The sequence below is a fragment of the Phyllostomus discolor genome, chromosome 8 (genome assembly GCF_004126475.2).
Source record: "Phyllostomus discolor isolate MPI-MPIP mPhyDis1 chromosome 8, mPhyDis1.pri.v3, whole genome shotgun sequence".
Classification (NCBI taxonomy): domain Eukaryota; kingdom Metazoa; phylum Chordata; class Mammalia; order Chiroptera; family Phyllostomidae; genus Phyllostomus; species Phyllostomus discolor.
The window spans coordinates 49,413,747-49,433,444 of NC_040910.2; the positions used below are offsets into that span (position 1 = coordinate 49,413,747).

At 45.7% G+C, this 19,698-nt stretch overlaps 1 protein-coding gene and 1 long non-coding RNA gene across 4 annotated transcripts in view; one reads left to right on the top strand and one right to left on the bottom strand.

Annotated features, from left to right (window-relative positions):
• Positions 1-1,672: 1,672 nt before the first annotated feature.
• On the bottom strand, positions 1,673-2,124 carry LOC118502300. The gene is made up of 2 exons (XR_004905010.1): positions 1,964-2,124; positions 1,673-1,883 (listed from the first exon to the last, which is right to left on the bottom strand). It is a non-coding gene; the product is annotated as an uncharacterized LOC118502300 (long non-coding RNA).
• Positions 2,125-2,488: 364 nt separating this feature from the next.
• GATAD2A (GATA zinc finger domain containing 2A) overlaps positions 2,489-19,698 on the top strand; it is a 104,944-nt gene continuing 87,734 nt past the window's right edge. The window contains exon 1 of one of the 3 annotated variants that reach the window (XM_028519142.2): positions 2,489-2,790. The gene's annotated coding sequence lies outside the window, so the exon portion shown is untranslated. Of the gene's footprint in view, positions 2,791-17,124; positions 17,425-19,698 lie in introns of those variants that run through there. The other 2 variants (XM_036032646.1, XM_036032644.1) reach the window with 2 other exon arrangements.

The following is a 19,698-nucleotide window of genomic DNA, read 5'->3' on the forward strand; positions in this document are numbered from 1 at the left end:
CTCTTTGATCCCAGTTCAATTCAATAACTATAAAAGCACTGAGGGATTACTTAAATGAATAAGGCTGGATTCCTGCTCTCAGAAAGCATTCTGGTTGGTGACTGGAATGAAATGAAAAGCTCCTGAGGCCGTCTGTGCACCAGGCATGGTGCAAGGCAATTTGACCTCACTATCTTCATTGCAACCTTTAGAGATCAGTGTTCTCATTTCTGATATGGCTGAGGAAAGTAACTGGCCTAGCTAGAGAGTGGCAGGTGTGGGTTTGACCCGTTTTGCTAGCCACCAACAGCCAAGTGTTTATTGTCCACCCAGACTATCTCAGACACTTGCAGAATGTGGTATACACCAGAGGTGCAAATAAGGTGCTCTGGGAACACATTGCCTTCATGTTTCTAGTGGCTTCATTCCCTGGCTAAGGACTCTTGGTCCAGGCTCAGATCACTCACGGAGTCAGGCCCCATAAGGCTCCCTGCCAACCTCACATCCCTGAGACTCTCAGATTTTATTCTTTACTTTTCTTACAGGAATATCAGCCCACTTGTAACAGTATCAATAATCCTTTCCACCCTAGTACATTGCTTCATGTTTTACAAAGCACTTTCACATCCATTATCTCATTTAATCACTTCCTCCTCTACGTGCCTACATTTTCTTGGTATTTCTTTAGTGTAACATTCTGCTTTGCCGAACAGACCCATTTTCCTTCATTGTGTTCATCTTGGCTCACAAGTTCTGTCTTATAATTCAGGTATCTCAGCATCTTGCACAGTTCTGCGCATAAAGGTGGGGGGTGGTGCTAAAAGTTTGACATATTAAATCCTCACAGTATTGTGGGTCTTTTTCATTGCTACCTTCTTCACCCCTTTGAATCAATGGACATTTGGTTCCCTACTAAGGGCAAAGCTGGGTTCTTTGGGGAAAAATCAGACAAGGAGTTCAGATTAATTGGGGAAAGGCAGAGAAGGCTTCTAACACCTGGTAGGATATGGTACCTACTACGGAGGAGTTTGAGTGACTAATTAGTTTTGTCAAGGGGTGGGTGGAAAGCAAAAATGCTTCTTGGAAGGGCCCCACCCAGTAGAGAAGGAAATGGAGACAGAACAGAATCAGAAGGGACCACAGATTTGACCATGGAGAAAGAGTAGGCAGTTGCACAGAAAAATTCCCCTCAAAAAAGGGGAAAAGGGCTAAATGCATAGCTTTTCCAAACAGAAGTATAACACGCTACAATTTTTCAGGGAAGAGGAGTTGAATGGTCACAATTTGCAAGAAAAATGGTACTTTTCCTGAAACACTCTAATACTGCTTTGAGAAAAGCTCAGGGAGGACAACTTCCTGGCGTTTCTTTAGTAAAAGGAGTGAGGTGAGGGTCATGGATTTCCTGCAATTCCTCTCTGTTGAGGAGTGGTGTTTGAGGTTCAAAATTTCTCCTCTGGTTGGGGGAGGGACACACAAAGTTGGAATTTCCCATTATCTTCAGATAGGAAAGCCAGGAGCACAAAGCCCCAATTGCTCTTCAGATAAGGAAGAGAGCAAGTAACCCCCAGTAATGTTCAGAAGAGGCAGGGTATGCTCCCCAAATACTGCTCACAAAAGGCTTTGATTTCTCCAAATTCTTTTTAGTAAAGGGAGCAAGAAACTGAGCCCCTCAAGTTTTCTAAGAGAGCTGGGGTTCCGAATCTGCAAAATCAGCTTTATTCTGGCAATTCTAAGCGGGCAGGGCAGGAACTTCCAAAATTCTCTTCAGCAGAAGGGCCAGGAAGAAAGATTCCTGAAGATTCTCCCCAGAAGAGGAGCCAGAGGCAAGGATCCTCAAGACTCTCCTCAGAAGAGGGTCGGACCCTCAACACTAGTCTAAGCAGAGAACAGAGGCAATGAATACCCTGGAGAACAAGGAGGAGCCACAGCTCGCTCAGTCTCCTCAGAGCGCGCCTTACGCGACCCCGCCCACCACCCGGCGTACCCGCTCCACACCCTCCCGGCCCTGGCTGCCTCCGGTGCATTGTGGGTGGGGCGCCCCTGCTGAGCACTGCGGGGAACCCCCTGCCCAGCCAGTTGTCCGTCGCTCGGCGGCCCAGTCGAACCGCCTTCCAGGGTCCGAGCGTGCCGGCCAAAGATTGACGCGTCTCCCAGGCCCCGCCCTTCTCGGTGTTCCCTCCCCTAAACCTAGGACCCGCTCCCTCACGATCCTGACTGGCCCTGAGACCCGCTCCACTCTACCATTGGCAGGCCAACTGTCAGTCACTCTGTTTCACCTCCTCGGACCCTCCCAGGCCCCCGGCGCAATCCCCAGGCGAGCCGGCCGGAGCGCTCATTGGCCACGGGGCGCTGTCAGTCATTATGATAGACACGCCCACTGTGGGGCGTGCACCCCAGAGGCCCCGCCCGGGCCTCATTGGCCTGGGGCGCCGCCACTCGGCAGGACGCGCCTCAACCCGGAAGTGTGTGAGGCGAAATCTGCCTAGCAACCGGGGAAGCCGGGCTGGGAAGCGGGCAATTTCAGTGTGAGACTGAGCGGCGAGACCGAGCTGCGGCTCCGAGTGCGGCGCAGCGGCTCCTCCCGCCCGAGGTCAGCGCCCCGGCGCGCGCACGCGCACCCCTGTCGCCCGAGCGCGCCTCGCGCCGCCCGCACTGTCTGTCGGTCTGCCGTCCGTCGTCCTGTCGCCACCGCCACGGCGGGCGCCACCTGAAGGAACTGCCGCCGCGGGATCTGAGCGGACCGGACCCGACCCCGCCGTCCAAGGCCGTCCGGGACCCAGCAGCTGCCCACGAAGGCGTTGAGCAACTTCGGTGAGTGAGGGGCCAGAGCCGCTGGTGGCGGGTCCTCGGCTTCCGGTGCCCCGGGCTTTTCTGGGGCTTCCGCTTCTCCGAGGTGACCGCCTCCAGTGCGTGGACCCCCCTGTGTGCGGGGACCCGCTTCTGTGAGTGAGGCCCCCACCTCTGAGGGGAATCCCCGCTTCTCTGAGGAACCCCTTTTTTCTGAGGAACTCCACCTCAGTGAGAGACCCCACTGTGGTCTGCCGCCTCTCTGGCAGCTCCCTTTTCTGATGGACCCTTCACTTTTCTGAGGGACCTCGTCTCTCTGAGGGCCACCCCTACTTTTCTGGGACCCCTTGTCACCTTAGGGATCCTCCGCTTCCCGGAGGAATCCGGCTTCTCTCAGGAGACACTCCTGCTTCTAGGGGACCCCCCCTCACTTCTCTGGGGGACCTCCACGTCTTTGAGACCTCCCCGCTTCTCCAGGGATCCTCCTACCACATTCTCCGAGGAGATTCCAGCTTCTCTGAGCTGTTGTCCCACTTTCCTGATGTGTTCCTTTTTCGTTCTTGCTTTTCTAAGGTGTTTCCCACTTTTCATAGGTTCCCTTTTTTCCTACTTTTCTGAGATGTCCTTCCTACTTTTCTGTACCCGCTTGTTTGGGTGACCTCCCCCTTCTACCGAGTTTCTCTCAATTAATCAGAGGTCTTCCTGCTTCTGTCAGAATCCTTCTTGGAGGTGCTTCCTACTTTTCTGAGCTGTCCCACTTTTGTTGGGATCCCCTGCTTTTTGATGATTGCCTCCACTCACCTGAGAGGTCCCAATTACTCTGAAGTGCCCATACATTTAACTGGACCCTTAGTTTTTTGAGAAAAAAATCGCTCACTTTTCCAAAATATTTTTTCGTTTCTTTTGGGTTCCCCACTAATCTATGGATGCTGCAATGTTTGGAGGAGTCTGTAGCTTCTTCAGAGGTTCTCCCCCTAATATGAGATGTCTCACTCCTACAGGCTCCTCACATCTCTGAAGTATGCCTGCACTTTTCTAAGCTATCCCCTCTGCTGATGGGAGACATGGTGGATTTCACCACTTCTCTGAGGGGCTCCCTTGCATTTTGAGGGGGTTCTCTTCCTCTTGCCTGAGGAAATGTCCCCTTTCCTGAGGTCTTCCTCCTGATTATCTTTTTTTTTTATTATTTGATTTTTGACTTACCTTTCCCCTCTTGGTTTTCTTGGAGAGAAAAATTTCCCTCATTTCTCCTTGGAACTTCAAGATTCCTTTGTTTCTGTTTGTGGCATCTACTTCCCTTAATTCTGGAAGGAAAAATGTGCCTTCCCTTCAGTCTTCTTTCTTGCCAGATTAGGGGGTCTTCTTTTCAACTTTTACCTCAGCTTCCAGGACCCGAGAGATTTTGTGGCTAGAAGGGATATTGGGAAACAGGGGAAAAAAACCCCAACCCCCCCAAACAAAAACAAAATACTGTTTTCTCTTGTCCTTTAAAACTTGCTAGATTTGGGGGAGCAGGAGCTGTTGTCAGATGACCACCTTGGTTACTCTGTTTCTGAGCCTTGGGGCCCCTACTGTGTTGTCAGGCCAATATAGAGGCAGGAGGGACAGGGCTGGAACATTGTTCACCCATTATCACACTGTCAAGCTGTGGGACTGATCTACTTCCTGTCCCATGCCTTAGTCCTCCCTCTGCATAGTGTAACTCACCACCACCCCACTACCCCGAAAAAAAGGGTGGGGGGGGAGAAAAATACTCCTTCATATCTTTCCGTTGCATTCTTTTTCTCCCTAGGCCCTCTGATTTACCCCTTGATTACTAGAGGCTTCTCAGTTTGTGGGCCACTCTGGTTTGAAAGGCAAGGCAAGAAGCAGGAAATGGGTCACCTTAGGTCCGGGAAGGGTGGAAAGAAGGAAGGGAGGCAAGGGACAGGAGTTTTGACTTCATTTCTCTAACTTTTAGGTGACTTCAACTTGGCCAAAAGAAGTTTTTACATGGCTTTTATAAATCTTATGGGTACCTTTTTTAATGCCCACCCTAGATTCCAAGTTCACTCCAGGAGCTAATTTTATCTGCTTTGCCAAACACAGAGCTCTCTGAAGCCCAAGTAGATGAATGCTGGCATTGAGAGATGGTCCAAAGGACAGGAATGAACTCAGTTTGAAACCTGAGTAACTTGTAACCACTTTGTGTCCATGCACAAGTTTCAGACTAAAAACATAGAAGTGGAGTTTTGAAATATAGGCTGAACTCCTGTTTGGTTTAGTATTTCAATGAGTTCTTCCTCTGACTCTGCTAGAACTGCAGGTCACTTTACAGTTTGACTTAAGCCTGTTTCTCTCCTGTTCGTTTCTATCTGGGTCTTGTTTAATTTGAGTCCTTTGTGAAGACTCCTGCTGAGGCTATAATTTGAGTTCTAAATCTGTCGGTGGACCATGTGGACACAAGTTTCAACTCGAGCTATTTTCTTCTGTAGAGAAGTGCTTGGAGAGTTTCCTGGGCCCTCTGCTCCTGAGGTAGTCAAGTCCAGGCAAGAAACTGCTGCAGACCTGGTTGCTCTTATACTGCCTCTTCCTGGTCAGCTGTAGGCACTGCCCTGAACGGGAGAGGAAAGATAATGGGAAGTTCAGGGCTTGGGGTGTCCTGAGGCAGGGCAGAAAAGTGCTGGCACATATTTATTATTTTAAATGAAACCCACAGGACCAGCAAGGTAGGATGTTAGAAAGGGAAGGGGGAGCTTTGAAGTCAGAAGGAACTGATTGAGATCTGGGTCTCTCCTCCCTAGTTGTGTGGCCTTGGACAAGTTATGGCATAAAATTGGCGTGTTACCAAATATTCAAGGGGTCACATCTCTGTGAAAGTGTGTAAAGATGCCTACAGATGGGAAGTGTTTCCTAGACATATGAATGGTATAAATGAATGAATCTGAGATAACGGGTGGGTGGCAGACAGCACAGTGCCTAGCACATGATTGGTATACAATAAAGGTTGGTTGTTGTGCTTAGGAGATTAGGATTCTGTCCTACACTTTCAGGCCAGGAAGTACTTGACAATCTGCCAAGGCTAAATATTAAATATGTCCGAAGAGAAAGAAAGTTGTTATATTTCTTGTAAAACCCACTGGCCTCCTGAGTGTCATAGGGATTTTGTGTTCAGGTAGCAGATGTGAGGTGGATTTGCTGTATGGGAGACATTTGTGTTTGCCTTGGCCTTGCCTTCTCCTTCTGTAAAATGGGGTAATTTGTGAGTTAAAGGCAAGTAGGGAGATGTATTACTGTAATTAGACCGTAGACAAGATAGAAGATTATAATGAACTGAGAAGAATTGTGGGGAGGAAATAGTAAGAGAACCATAAACCTATAGGATCATGTCCATATTTTGGGACTGGTTGGTTGAGTGATGGGTAATAGTTACCTGGTGAGTAGTCTCTTATACATTAGAATCTTGAAATAAGAACTGTTCTTTTAGGGTAATGGATCAGATTTGGGGACAAAAGACTGGGAAAGCATTTGACGCGACACAATAGTAGTACATTGAGAGGGCCAGTGTGTGGCTTAGTGCCCATGAGGAGATCAAAATTCACCTTGAGCTCCCAGGATAGAGAGAGCTGTGGAAATGCTAACTCTGCCTCTGGGGGTGGGGGTGAGAACTAGGGTGGGCAGGATAGCTTTTTTTTTGAGAGGATTCTTTCTTAGCAGTTAGTGAAAGCCCTAAAATCATGACTGTTGGGCCCAGCCCTTTCCACAGATAGCACTTACCCCTGGTAGCTAAAACCCAGGGGGAAATAATGGATGAAAATTTGAGTAAGGCTCCCACTGGCCTGCTCCTAAGTTTGAAGAAGAGTTTTCGTCCCCACTCCCTCCCTCCATGTCTCTCTCTCTCTCTCTCTCTCTCTCTCTCTCTCTCTCTCTCTCTCTCTCTCACACACACACACACACACACATACGAAATGACTTTACTGTTACTATCGAGGCCAAGAAATTATCTACCAATCTTAAATTTATCTTAATTCTTTTTTTTTAAGATTTTTATTTATTTATTTTTAGAGAGAGGGGAAGGGAAGGAGAAAGAGAGGGAGAGATCTATCAATGTGTGGTTGCCTCTCATGCACCGACTACTGAGGACCTGGCCTGCAACCCAGGCATGTTACCTTGACTGGGAATCAAACTGGCCACTCCTTGGTTCACAGCCCATGCTCAATCCACTGAGCTACACCAACCAGGGCTCTCTTAATGCTTTTAAGGATAGTTATTCCATTATATGAGAAAGGGGCAAAGTTTATTACTTTCAATATATAGAAAATAAGGTGAACAACTTTAAAGGGATCAGTATCCCTTTTGAAATTATGCTGTGTCTCTTGTGTATCACAGACTTAATTCTGGTGGATAGTGGCGCCACCGCCAAGTCTCTTTTATCTAACAGGAAGTTTTTTTAACTTTTTTTAAAATTGAAAGATCTTTACAGCAATAAAACCCCTTGGATAATTAGAAATGATATTGATCTAGGTACATTTATTAGATGTAATGTAACATGATTATCCGTTGGTGGGCAGCCCTAAAAGGCATGTGGGTCCCAACACTGCCTGGTTTCTCTGGACAATAAACTGTTGATTTATGTAACTGAAATAGCTAGGGAAGTCAGGGTTTCCTTCCTGTTGGAGACAGCACAGGGGGCATTAAATCCCCGTGGGATCTTGATGATAAGAAAGAAGCTGACTTCTTTTGGAATTGGGAAATAACTACTGTATTGAGCTATCCAAATGAATGTTTATTTAAAAAAATTTATTTATTGACTTAGAGAGAGAAACAAACATCAATTTGTTGTTCTGCTTATTTATACATTCATTGGTTGATTCTTTTATGTACCCTGACCAGGGATCAAACCCACAACTTTGGTACATCGGGACAATAATCCAAGCAGATGAGCTATCTGGTCAGAGCTAGATGGTGTTACTTTTATTTTACTTTTTAAAAAATTTTATTTATTTTTAGAGAGAGGGGAGGGGAAGGGAGAGAGAGAAACATTGATTGGTTGCCTCTCGCATGTGCTCCATCTGGGGACTGAACCTGCAACCAGGATATGTGCCCTATTCAGGGAATTGAACCTGTGACCTTTTGATTTGCAGGATGATGCCCAACCAACCGAGCCATACCAGTCAGGGCAGGATGGTGTTATTTTTAATTTCTGGTATTAAGTTTGGCTTTATCCTCTGTGTAGCCCAGCCTCCTTTGTTTAATACAAATGTATTCCTCCAAACTGCCTATAAGGGATGTTTGAGCTCTCAAGTAAGGGCTTTATTTACCACAGGTTTTCCTGTGTGGCCATAAGTTGGGTTTTTTAATTAATTAATTTATTTTTGTGCAACTTAAATTGGATTGAAAAATAGAAAGTGTTAAATCTTTTGGCTTATGCAATTTCCTAATGCCAGCAAATAATTCATCAATGGTTCTGTGCCTACCATGTGCTGGGCATACAACCCTGGGTGCCTGGGGTCTAGCAGTGAGGAAGACAGATGATGCATTAGGCCCTCAAGGAGCTTACATCATAGTCACAGACAAGCAAATGAATGAATGGAAAAATATCGTAGGGCTTCTTTGGGAATATCCTTGGACTTGGGGAGTCTTGGGTGGAGTTTCTTGGAGGTTTAGAAGTGACACCTCACTATCCTTTGTCTTTCCTCACTGGGCTCCTTGCTTCTGTTTCTTCCCTCTATAAAGAGGTAGAGCCCTGGCTGGCATAGCTCAGTGGATTGAGCACGGGCTTCGAACCAAAGCATCCCAGGTTCGATTCCCAGTCAGGGCACATGCCTGGGTTGCAGGCCATGGCCCCCAGCAACTGCACGTTGATGTTTTTCTCTTACTTCCTCCCTTCCCTCTCTAAAAATAAATAAATAAAATCTTAAAAAAAAAAGAGGTAGAAATTATGGCATTTTCCCAGTTGATTGTTGGCCTTTGGCACTAGTCGATCCAGGTTGACTGTGGCTGTAGTTCTTTTAAAAAATATTTTAATTATTTATTTTTAGAGAGGAGAGGGAAGAAGAAACAGAGGGAAAGAAACATTGATGTGAGTGAGAAACATCAATTAGTTGCCTCTTGCAGGTCCCCAGCCCATCTCTGACTGGAAATCAAACTGGCAGCCTTTTGGTTTGGGGGATGGTGCCCAACCCACTGAGCCACACGAGTCAGGGCTGTGGCTGTAATTTTGGAGTAACTAGAGAGAGAGTCTGGGATAGTCATGGCCAGGAGCATTTTCAGCTTTGTTTTTCTTAAAGTTGGTGGCAGTGCGTATTTGGAATCCTGTGGCATTTCTTTATGGCAGTGCATATTATGCAGAGATAAATAACTCTAAAAGCCCTTCCTGCCTTGTTTGAAATCTTAAAAAAAAAATTCAGACAAGGGGAGTACTTGGCTATTATTTATGGCATATGAATAGTGAGACTTCAAATAGATTGCTTTGTTGTGTATTGGTAGATTCATGGTGAATGAAGTTCCCTCTGTCTTAGGGTTCCCTCTTACATGGGGTTTGAGGAAGCATTGTTTTGACTTTTGTATGTTGTGGACAGCTTTGATGTTAGTTCACATAGGTAAGTTATATCACAGACAAGTGCTTTCCTTACAAAAGTGTATTGGTGAGGGAGCCAGAGAGGGATGGATACTCGTTTGGGGCACAGGCTCCAGGAGAGAGGAGAGTTTCTGGTTAATCTGTCTTTTTAACTTCCACCCAAGTACTGACTCTGGAGGTGAAGAGACAGGCCCAAGCCAGAAGTGGGCGTGAATAAGTAATAGAACTGTGCATGTGACCAGGTTCCCACCTCTGGGCTCTGCTGTCCTTGGGAAGTGGATGCTTGTTCCCTCCTCACTTCCTGTTCCTCATCACTCCAGGCTGAGTTCTTGGGCCTTGCTTTGAGCATAGAAAGCACCACTTTTTATTTGGTAGCCTGATTTGTCAGAGTTGGGAGCACTTGGCAGTTCTGGGGCTCAGTTCATGTACTCACAAAGTCAGAACTTTGGCAGGGTGGCCAATAGGATGATTTGCTGTTGCATTATCACAGTGCTTCCTGTACAAGCTTGCCTCTAGAGGGATTCTCTGGAGACGTGTATAGAACTTAAGGAAGTAGAGAGCAGAAAGGTTCTTCTGCAAGAGTGTGCTCTGGAAGAATGGTTTACTATTATTTGTCTTCATTGCTTTGTAAAAAAAAGTACTATGGGAAGCCCTGTGTGCAATGGAAGCTTTAGAGCCAGAAAGCCTTAGGTCTCTATCCAGATTTCACCAATTGCTGGCTTTTTGACCTCAGGAAAGTGGCCTAATTGCAAGTGGCCTAAGCTCTTGGGGCCTCAGTCTCATTTGTGGGGTAGGGATGGTAAGCACAAAGCAAACAATCAGATTATTGTAGGTACTTTGTAAGGGAGTTGTTATAGAATTGTATCAAGACTGACTATTCCTCTTCAGGTTGGCACCCAAGTTTGGTCAGCTATCTATAGCATTTAATACTGCTCAAAAGCAAACCAGTCTACATTGAGGCCACAGGCTGCTGTGCGTCACCAAGGGCCATGATCTAGAGGTTCCTGGGTTGGCTGATTTTCTCAGTAAGTTTCTCAGTTTAATGTAGCCTCACACGGGGTATATTTGCTCCAAGGACTTGCAGTGCCTCCTGAAGCATAACAGGGTAACTAGGAAAAACGCTCAAATGTGATTGCTGTAGGTACTAGCAAAAGCCTCACCTTTGACTAAGGGTCAGACACCTGGCTGGACATAGGAGCTTATAGGTTACTAGGAAAAAACAGGTACATTAATTGGCAAGTGCAGCAAAGTGTTCCATGCAGTTGGATTGAGACAAGGAGGGGGAGATTTGGAAGGTTGGTAAAGGAAGGGGGGTGATGGAGAGAACTACTTGTTAGTAGGTTTTGGGAACAGGTACAGCATGGGTATGGGCAAGGACCTGGCAGTGAAAAACAGCCTGGTGAGTTCCCTTGACCTGAGGAGGTTATGCTTATCTTAAAGACAAGAGTTTGAACTGGGTACCTATAACAAGTAAAGCCCAACGTTACCTTCAAAGGGAGGAATTCTTATAAAATGTGTCATAGTAAGATTCAAGATTAAACTAAAATTAAAATCATATTTAAATTGAGCTCTCAATAAGCATTTTCAATCAGAAACCAAGGATGGCTGGTGGAATCAGACCATTTAGACTCCTTTGTAATGGTATGTAGTCTACATGGAGTTTAACCTCTTAAGGAGCTTCAAGAGAGCAGATTTGGGGGCTGCTTCTAAATTTTTTTCCTTTGAGAATTGTCATCATTTAAGGTTGTCTAAAATTTTTAGAAAATATTTTATTTTTTAGAAAATATTTTATTTTAAAAAAATTTTTAGAGAGAAGGGAAGGAAGGGAGAGCGGTAGAGAAACATCAGTGTGTGGTTGCTTTTTGTGCGCCCCTCACTGGGGACCCAGGCTGAAACCCAGACTTGTGCCCTGACTGGGAATTGAACCATTGACCCTTTGGTTCACAGGTTGGCACTTAATCCACTGAGCCACACCAGCCAGGGCTAAGGTAGTCTAACATTCTTAACACAGCATAACAGTTTAAAATTTATTTCTTTTATTTTGGAAAGAGGGGAAGGGAGGGAGAAAGAGTGGGAGAGAAACATTGGTGTGAGAGAGAAATATCAGTCATTGCCTCTTGCATGCACCCCAAGTAGGAACCCACAACCCAGGCATGTGCCTTGATGGGGAATTGAACTGGCAACCTTTCCGTTTGCAGGATGATGGCCAACCAACTGAGTTACACTGGCTAGGGCAACAGTTTTTAACTTGCAAGGCATTTTCAAGGTTTACGCTTTATATTTACAAAGCTTCAAGCTTTATATTTAACCCCGAGTATCATTATTGAAGGTTGACTTTTGACCTCAATTTGAAAGAAAGATCTTATTCTTCCCAAACTATGAGTTGGTAAAATGTAGGCCTGACTAGGTCAGCATGCAAAGAGGGTCTGGTGTTTGTTATCAAGCTGTGAAGGAGAAAGCTGGGTAGACCCGTCACCTGTATTTTTTCTATAGTGAAATGCCGGGCACCAGGGAAGGAAGGAGAGTACCCACCTTATTAGAAAAACTTTTGGGAAGAATGTTTTCCCTCCTCCCCATGTCAAGTTGGAAGATCTGCCATTTAATAACTGGGGAGTGGGGTGTGAATTGGATACCAAGTTTTTAAAACATGTTTTTCTTCATGTCTAAATCAAAGATGTTTATTAGCAGACCAATGATGTGACTAACACCGTTTCTTTGCTAAGCAGGTTTGAATATGTTGATCTCTAGATTTAAAACTGTCTTATAGCCTTTTCTTTTTCTTGTAGTTTTTGGATTATTTTTCTCTTTTAAATCTTGAATTCATAGAAAACATTGTTCCCTTAGTAACTTTTTAAAGACCTAGGTAGGCATTTTTTTGTAAGCCATGTATAGACACAAAAGAGATATTCCTTGCTACCTCCGTACACATGCAGATGAAGACAGAATGGGAGATACATTTGTAGTTCATGATCATACTTCTGAGCTGTTTATATTTAGTCCTTTAGGGAAACATTTGTGCTCAGAACTCGAATAGTGGGACATCAAGGTCACAGAGACACTGACTGCAGATGGAGCTTGAACTCCACATAGCACAGACACAAAGTGGTTCAGAATTGTGTTTAGAAATGGCAGCCCTGGGCAGTGTTGATCAGTGGGTTGAGTGCCAGCCTGTGAACCAAAAAGTCACTGATTTGATTCCCAGTCAGGGTGCTTGCCAGGGTTTTGGCCAGGTCCCCAGTTGTGGGCATGTGAGAGCAACCAATTGATATTTCTCTCCCTCTTTTTCTCCCTCCCATTCTCTCTCTCTAGAAATGGATAAAAATCTTAAAAAAAAAAAAAAAAAGAAGTGACACTTAGAACAAAGCAAACACACTTTGACAAAGTGTCCCATTTCTAGACAGATGTATTTCAGACAACTTTTCAGCATACACAACACCCATTGAACAGATAGGTGCTGATCTGTCTCCCATAACTCCTAATCTAGTGTAAAAATGTTGTGACTTAAAAAATGAAGCCCTGGCTGGTATGGCTCAGTGGACTGAGTTCTGGCTTGTGAACCAAAGGATCACCAGTCCGATTCCCAGTGTAGGGCGCGTGTCTGGGTTGTGGGCCAGCTTCCCAGTACGGGGTGTGTGAGAGGCATACATTGATGTTTCTCTCCCTCTTTTTCTCCCTCCCTTCCCCTATCTAAAAATAAATAAATAAAACCTTTTTTAAAAGAAGACATTTGTTGCCCTGGCTGGGTTGCTCAGTAGTTGGAATGTCAGCCTGTACACCAAAAGGTTGCTTGGTTTGATTCCCAGTCAGGGCACATATATAGGTTGCAGGTTTGATTCCCAGTCGGGGTGCATACAGGAGGCAACCAATTGATATTTCTCTCTCTTAAAAAAAAAGATTTTATTTATTTATTTTTAGAGGGAGAAGGGAGAGAGACAGAGAGGGACAGAAACATCAATGTTTGGTTGCCTCGTATGCACCCGCTGCTGGGGCCCTGGCCTACAACCTAGGCATGTGCCCTGATTGGGAATTGAACCAGCAACCCTTTGGTTCAAAGGCTGGCACTCAATCCACTGAGCCATACCAGCCAGGGCTGATATTTCTCTCGTATCTCGATGTTTCTCTCGTATCTCGATGTTTCTCTCTTCTTCTCCCTTCCTCTCTCTCTAAAATGAATAAACATATCCTACGGTATTATTTAAAAAAAACATTTGTTGTAGCAGCTGTCATGTATCCTGAGTATCATATTCTTCATAGAGCATCACTATAATAGTCTTTAACTATTTTCTGGTCTTTGAAAAAGTACTCAAAATATGGAAGTACTATGGAAATAGTACTATGGAAATCAAATTCACTTAAAAATGAATTATTTCCTTTTCTTTCCTACTCAAGTGCTCTGTAATCTCACCATGTGAGCATGAATTTGGGTGAAATAAGAAATTTCAAAATAGTCCTTTCTTAGAGATTGTGGTTATCTTGTCCTTAAACTCAATGAAAAGTTTCAGACTTTAGAGTACTAAAAATGTTAAGTATGGAAAGTGGTTAGTGTTCCTGTTCATAAGGGTACTTAAAAAAAACTTGGTACACTTCTGAATGTATACACTGTTTATTTCATTTATTGATTGATTTTATATTTTATTTTTTATTTATTGATTTTATTATTGATTGACTTTAGAGAGACTGGCATCGATTCATTGTTCCACCTACCTATGCATTCATTGGTTGACTCTTGTATGTGCCTTGATGAGGGATTGAATCACAATGTTGGCATATAGGGAAGATCCTCTAACCAAGTGAGCTACCTGGCCAGGACCTACGCTGTTTATTTTTTAGAGAGCGTCTCAGAAAATAAGTCAGTCTGTTTAGCTTGTGAATTTAAGTAAGTAGTAGTTCATTCTGTGTTTTGGGAAAGAATGATGGCATCTAGAAAGTTTATAGTACAATGAATCTTACCTCTTTCTCAGCCCTTTCTGCCCCAAAGCCCCCATACTCCAGGTGTAGCCAGCTCTGGCCTTTGCCTCTGCTATTCTGGATGCCTCGGATGCTCATCTGTTAAAACTGGATTAAATGTCACATCCACAAAGATTTCCCAGACCCTTATCCAGGCAGGGGAGCAACCCCTTCCTCAGTCTTTTCCTATGAATGCCTTTTTTGCATTGAAGTTGTTCTGTGTCTTTCTTTGTCACCAGTCTGTGAATTTCTGGAATTGGTGCATGCAGGTTTCTCATCATGCTAAACACTTGGAAAGTTTGGTCTCTTAGACAGTTCGTGGGTATCAGTGTTTATCACAAAAGACATCTTAAATTTTGTACACCAGAAATTTTAAAGAAATTTCCTGATTAAAAATAAAAAAAGACAATACCTTAAACATTCAGTAGGTGATGCTACTCCTTTTCTGTCAGTTTCACTCTGTTGTGAAGCCTCTGACCAATTGCTGCTATAAAGAGTACACGAACTTGGATTTTGGCCTAAATTTCTTTTCTTCAGTCCCAGTTTTGTGCAGGAACAGGTTCAGAAGGTGTTTAGAAGTTTATCTAATAGACATTAAAACAATAATTAAAATATTTTTGTAGTGGTTAGAGTGGAAGGAGGCTTAGCTGTTATTAGCAAGGATCTTGTCTATGAAGGATATGAAATTTAAAGTGAATTTGGAAGGCAATTTTAACAAGTGTTTTTGAAGTATTATATTACCTGATATCTATAAGTATTAACTGAATGCCTTGTTCTGAGGACAGAGGGAAAACTTAGAGAAAAATATGGTTCTAGCTGTAGTTGTCTTCTGCCTTAGAATGGCATCTGCAGGTGATTGCATCATATTTCACAATTACCCAGCTGAACTATTTGCTGTTTAGTCCAGTAGTAGGCACCGAGGCAGCTTTTAGTTCAAGCAGCCTCAGCATTCACCGGCTTGAGTATCAGGGACCCCAAACAGGTTTGGATTTATTGTCACTTTCCATTTACACACCCGGCTTTCTCTTCCTATCACAAAAATAAACGTAACAATTTCACTCTACCCCCACTCCTGCTTTCCCAGCTGGAGAAGTTGGCAGTGCCCTCTGGAGCAGCCCACCTGTCACCAGTGCACACCTCAGTCCACAGGGGTGTGTCATTAACATGTTGCAGCTGATGCCTCCCTCTTTAAAACGGGGGTTGTTGCCTTGGTGACTCATACAGAGCTTGCCAGCTCAGACTGTAGAATCCCTACATCCATCTCAAGTCTTGGGTCTCCCACCTGACCACACTTTGCTCTATTTGGAGTTAATTAAGTTGGCTTTACTCGAGATCAGGGTGAGGAGCAGTGAGGTAATATTTTGCTTGTATTGCTTTAATATACATCATTTGATTAATTGTCCTAGAGTAAAGCAGTTCTTAAAATATACAGCTGCTGAGTTAGAGTGAAAACTCTGGATATTTGCTTTAACCTATTCTTGCAAATGGTATCAGGGAGCTTCTTGCATTTCTATACCAAGTCACCTGTTTAAGAATAACACTGTTTTTGTTTGCTTTCTGAATTTGAACATTTGAACTGCTTTGTAGCAAAGCAAATTGCTAACAAAACTGGGTCAAGAAGTGTTTGGGGTCAACACTTTGTATTTTGTATCATTTTTTAGTTTGAGGAATGCTTCTCTTAACCCGGGAGAGGTTGTGTCAGATGTTGCATTAAGCAGTTGGAAGATTTCGGGGCTGGGGTGGTGGAATCAATGACAAACACAGAAATAAGATGGGCTTTTTTTTTTTTTTTTTTTTTTAACTTGGTGGCTGGAAGCACATAGCAGAAAAATTTTATTGGTAAAACTTGTTCTACATTAAATGTTTTTCAAGTTTGGGGTCAAGAGCAATCATGGGTCAGAATTATATTGATTTCTCTTTTTAAAATGAAATAGAATAGAAAATATCAGAGTACATTGCAAGTGCTAAAGGTATGCTCCGTGAAACTTGTTTCAATTGTATGAATATGGGTTAGGATGTATTGTAAAAAACTAAGAGCCACTATTTAGGAGTTTATGTCACATTATAAATTGTTTTAACGTGGAAAAAGAACATGAAGAGTTTTTTGGCGATTCTTCAGAACCTGATCTTGATATTGAGAGACTTCTTGTAATATTTTATTTTCCCTATTGAAATTATATTATGCTTTATGTAGTTTAACATCCCCAAAAGCCATGCTCTCTCAGGTTAGTCTGTGTTTCGTGTTTCCTTCATGTCACTGGAGAGTGAAGGGTGCAGGTTTGCTTTTGAAGTTGCGCGACCGGGGGTGGGGGAGGGTGCGATTACCTTCTCCCAGAGGCACTGGAGTACATTGGGAAGTAACTGGAGAGGGAGCGCAGTCATTCCTGAGTGTCTGGAATTGGGTGAGTCTGGAGCTTTGTAAACTCTCTTCAACTGAACTGAAGAAGTGATGGTTCAGTGGATAGTCCGGAGGGAAGCTTCTGCGTGACAACGGAGACATTCGGATCTCTGTCTTCAGAAGTAGCTGAGTTGGTCCAGGTCGCTCAACGCAGCTGGAGTGAGGTCAGCAGTGAGCGCGTCGTGAGTCAGCCCTGGGTGCGGCCGCCGGCTGGCTGGCTCTGCGGCGGGTGAGCTGGCCGCGACCCCTAAGTCCTACGCCGAGAGCCCGCCCGGGGCCACGTGGGAAACCGACGCGCGGAGCTGGGTGTAGCAGGGAGCGCGGTCTGGAGGTCGGTGCTTCCGGGGCGGGGCCAGTAGGGCCCCGCCTAGCCACGCCTTTCAACCTTAGGCCCCGCCTCAGTGCTTAACCCCGCCCAGCCGGGCGCGGGCGGGCGGCGTCGCCTTTAAGAGCTCCCCGGTGTTTTGGGGGCCGCGGGCCGGGCGCGCTGACCTGGTGCGCATGTCCCGGGCGGTGACGCCGGCGCCGGGCTCCATGTGTGCGGCCGAGGGGCGCATTATCTGGCCGGCGGCGCGGGCGGGCGGGCGGACCGGCGGAGCGAGCGCCGCGGGCCCGGGCGGCCCCACAGGCGGAACGAGAGCGCGTGGCCCGGCGCCCCCGGTCCCTCGGCCGCCCGGCCCCGCAGGCGACCCCGGTCCCACAGCCCCGCGAACCCGTGCGCTGCCCTAGGGCCCGGCCGGCCCGTGGCGGCCCGGTAAGTTCTGGACCAAACTTGGCGGTGGGGTGCGGGGGCCGGGGTCCCCTGGTAGAGACTAAAGCGGCGGGGGTGATGTGAACTGGACAGGGTCTGGAGGTCGTGAGGGTCTCCCCCCCCCCCCTCCTGAGCGTGAAAAAGTGAGGGTGAGCGAGTTCTACTCCTTGTAATTCTGGGAGCGTCTTTCTCGCGCTGCCTTGGAAAGTTCCGCGCTCAGTCGCTGCTCGGGCACGTGGGGGCCGGGCGGGGGGTCCGGGCAAGTCGCGGTGTCGCCCCTATACGTCTTGCGCTTCCTCTGGGGCCGGGGAGAGGCCGGGCCGCGAGGCACCGCTTTCAAGCGGCCGAGACTGGTGGGGTTGGTGGGGGCGGCCGGAGGGAGGCACGTGGGCCCGAGGAGCGGGGGGTCCTGGCGGACCGCGGGGGTCCAGGGCAAGCTGAGACGGGCCGTGGCGCTGGACCCCGTGGCGGCGGCGACGGCGGCGGCGGATCCCTTGTCAGAATAAGAGTCCCTGCGCGCCCACGCCTGCAGGGCCGTCCCTCCCCCTGCTCGCGCCCTTCCTGCCTGACCCCCGGGAGCTGCAAGATTCTTTCCCCTTTCCGCTCCAGCCCTTTACAGGGCCCTACTCTTCAAATTTGCCCCCTCCCCCATTTAGGCGGTGGCTGTATTGAGTTCTTTTCCCCCCCACCTGGAATAGGTCGGCATCACTTGACTATACAGTAGTAGCTGGCCTTTTAAAGGGATTATTGCCAAGAATCGGAATTGATCACTTCAACAAGGAAGGACTTAATGGGCAGGGCTCCAGCTTAGAGGGTGACTGACACTTGGTGTGTGCGCGCACTGGCTCCCAGAAATGAATGGGGACCCTTCCTTAAGTAATTGAATGACAACCCTTGGGTGCATGTTTTTGCTCTGCCCAGGAAATTTTGCAGGGACTTACTGATTTTGTGTATCTGATCCAAAGTCTTTAGGTGTGTAGTTCATCCTTATCTTAAGAGCTTTGGATTCTTTAGATCAAAGTCCGAGTGAGTCACTTGAGCCTTTAATTTTCTGTCTTCCTCACCCTTTACTTTAAGTTTTCTCGGAGTTAACAGTGCTTGTTAAGTCTCTAGTCCTGTGTGTCTGTTTCCTACAGTGACACCTTCTGGCTGTGGCAGCACAGAGAACCTGATGGATGGACAGACTCCTGTGTATTCGCTTCAGTCTTATTTTTCTTCTGGTAGTGGTTATAAGTTTTCTTTTAAGTTAGATTATGTGAAATAATGTTTGCTGGCACCTGATCAGCATTAGTATGGATAGTCCTTAAGGCAAAACCAGTAGCTTGTTAGACCTGAGAGCAAGCTGTAGCAGAGGGCTAATAAATTATACTAGTCCCCAGATTTGAGTACCTACAGTATGCCAAGTTCAGTGCACAGACATCTTCAGGACCTGTAACAATCTCATGGGTAGGGGAGAAATATAGTCTCCACTTCACTGGTGAGGAAACTGAGGCTCACCTGAGTGGCTGAAAGGCAGAACTGGCTTGAACTTGCTGTGTGGGGCACCAGAGCCCAGGAATGTTTTATTTGCAAACCCAGTGTATGAGCATTTCCTGGGAAGTCGGAAACACAAGGTCATTTACTTGTCCAGGCTCCAGTGTACCTCTTGGAGGTGTGAGATGATTTGGTGACACTGTTTTAGCCATGCTTTGTCTTCAGTTATCACCTGGCCTTTAAGGAGCCAAACCGGAGTCATCTCTCTGCATTCATTTCCTCAGGAGAGTTGGCCCTTTCCTAAAGGAAGAGGTTTAGAATGGGAATTTTGAGAGTGATTTGTTAGACTCTCCTGTCGCTTACTCCTCTACCCTTCATCTTTCATCCCTTATTCCTCCCCTAAGATTCTGATGCTGATTTTTATAGAGGACTGTGTCATCTTGGTGGTTGTGCAGAGAATGGATGGCTTCTGTATTACTGATTTGGCTGCGTTGTTATTTCCACTAAGATGACATCATTTTTTAAAATGTCAAGTCATCTCTATTAATGCAGTATCATTTGGCAGATTCTACAATCTTATATTTTGATAGTGAGGAAAGAAATAGTGCTACTCTTGGTAGAAAAGATTCTGGAAGGATTTGTACCAAAATGTCAACAACAAAGTCTCTTGATTAGGGTTAGTAGTTTTTTTTTTAACTTTTTAGTACTTCTGTATTTTATGATTTTTAAAAATAAGTTTTTTGGGTACTCAAACACATTTTAAAGATTCCAATTCTCAGCACTTCAGGAGCTCCTCTCATTTGC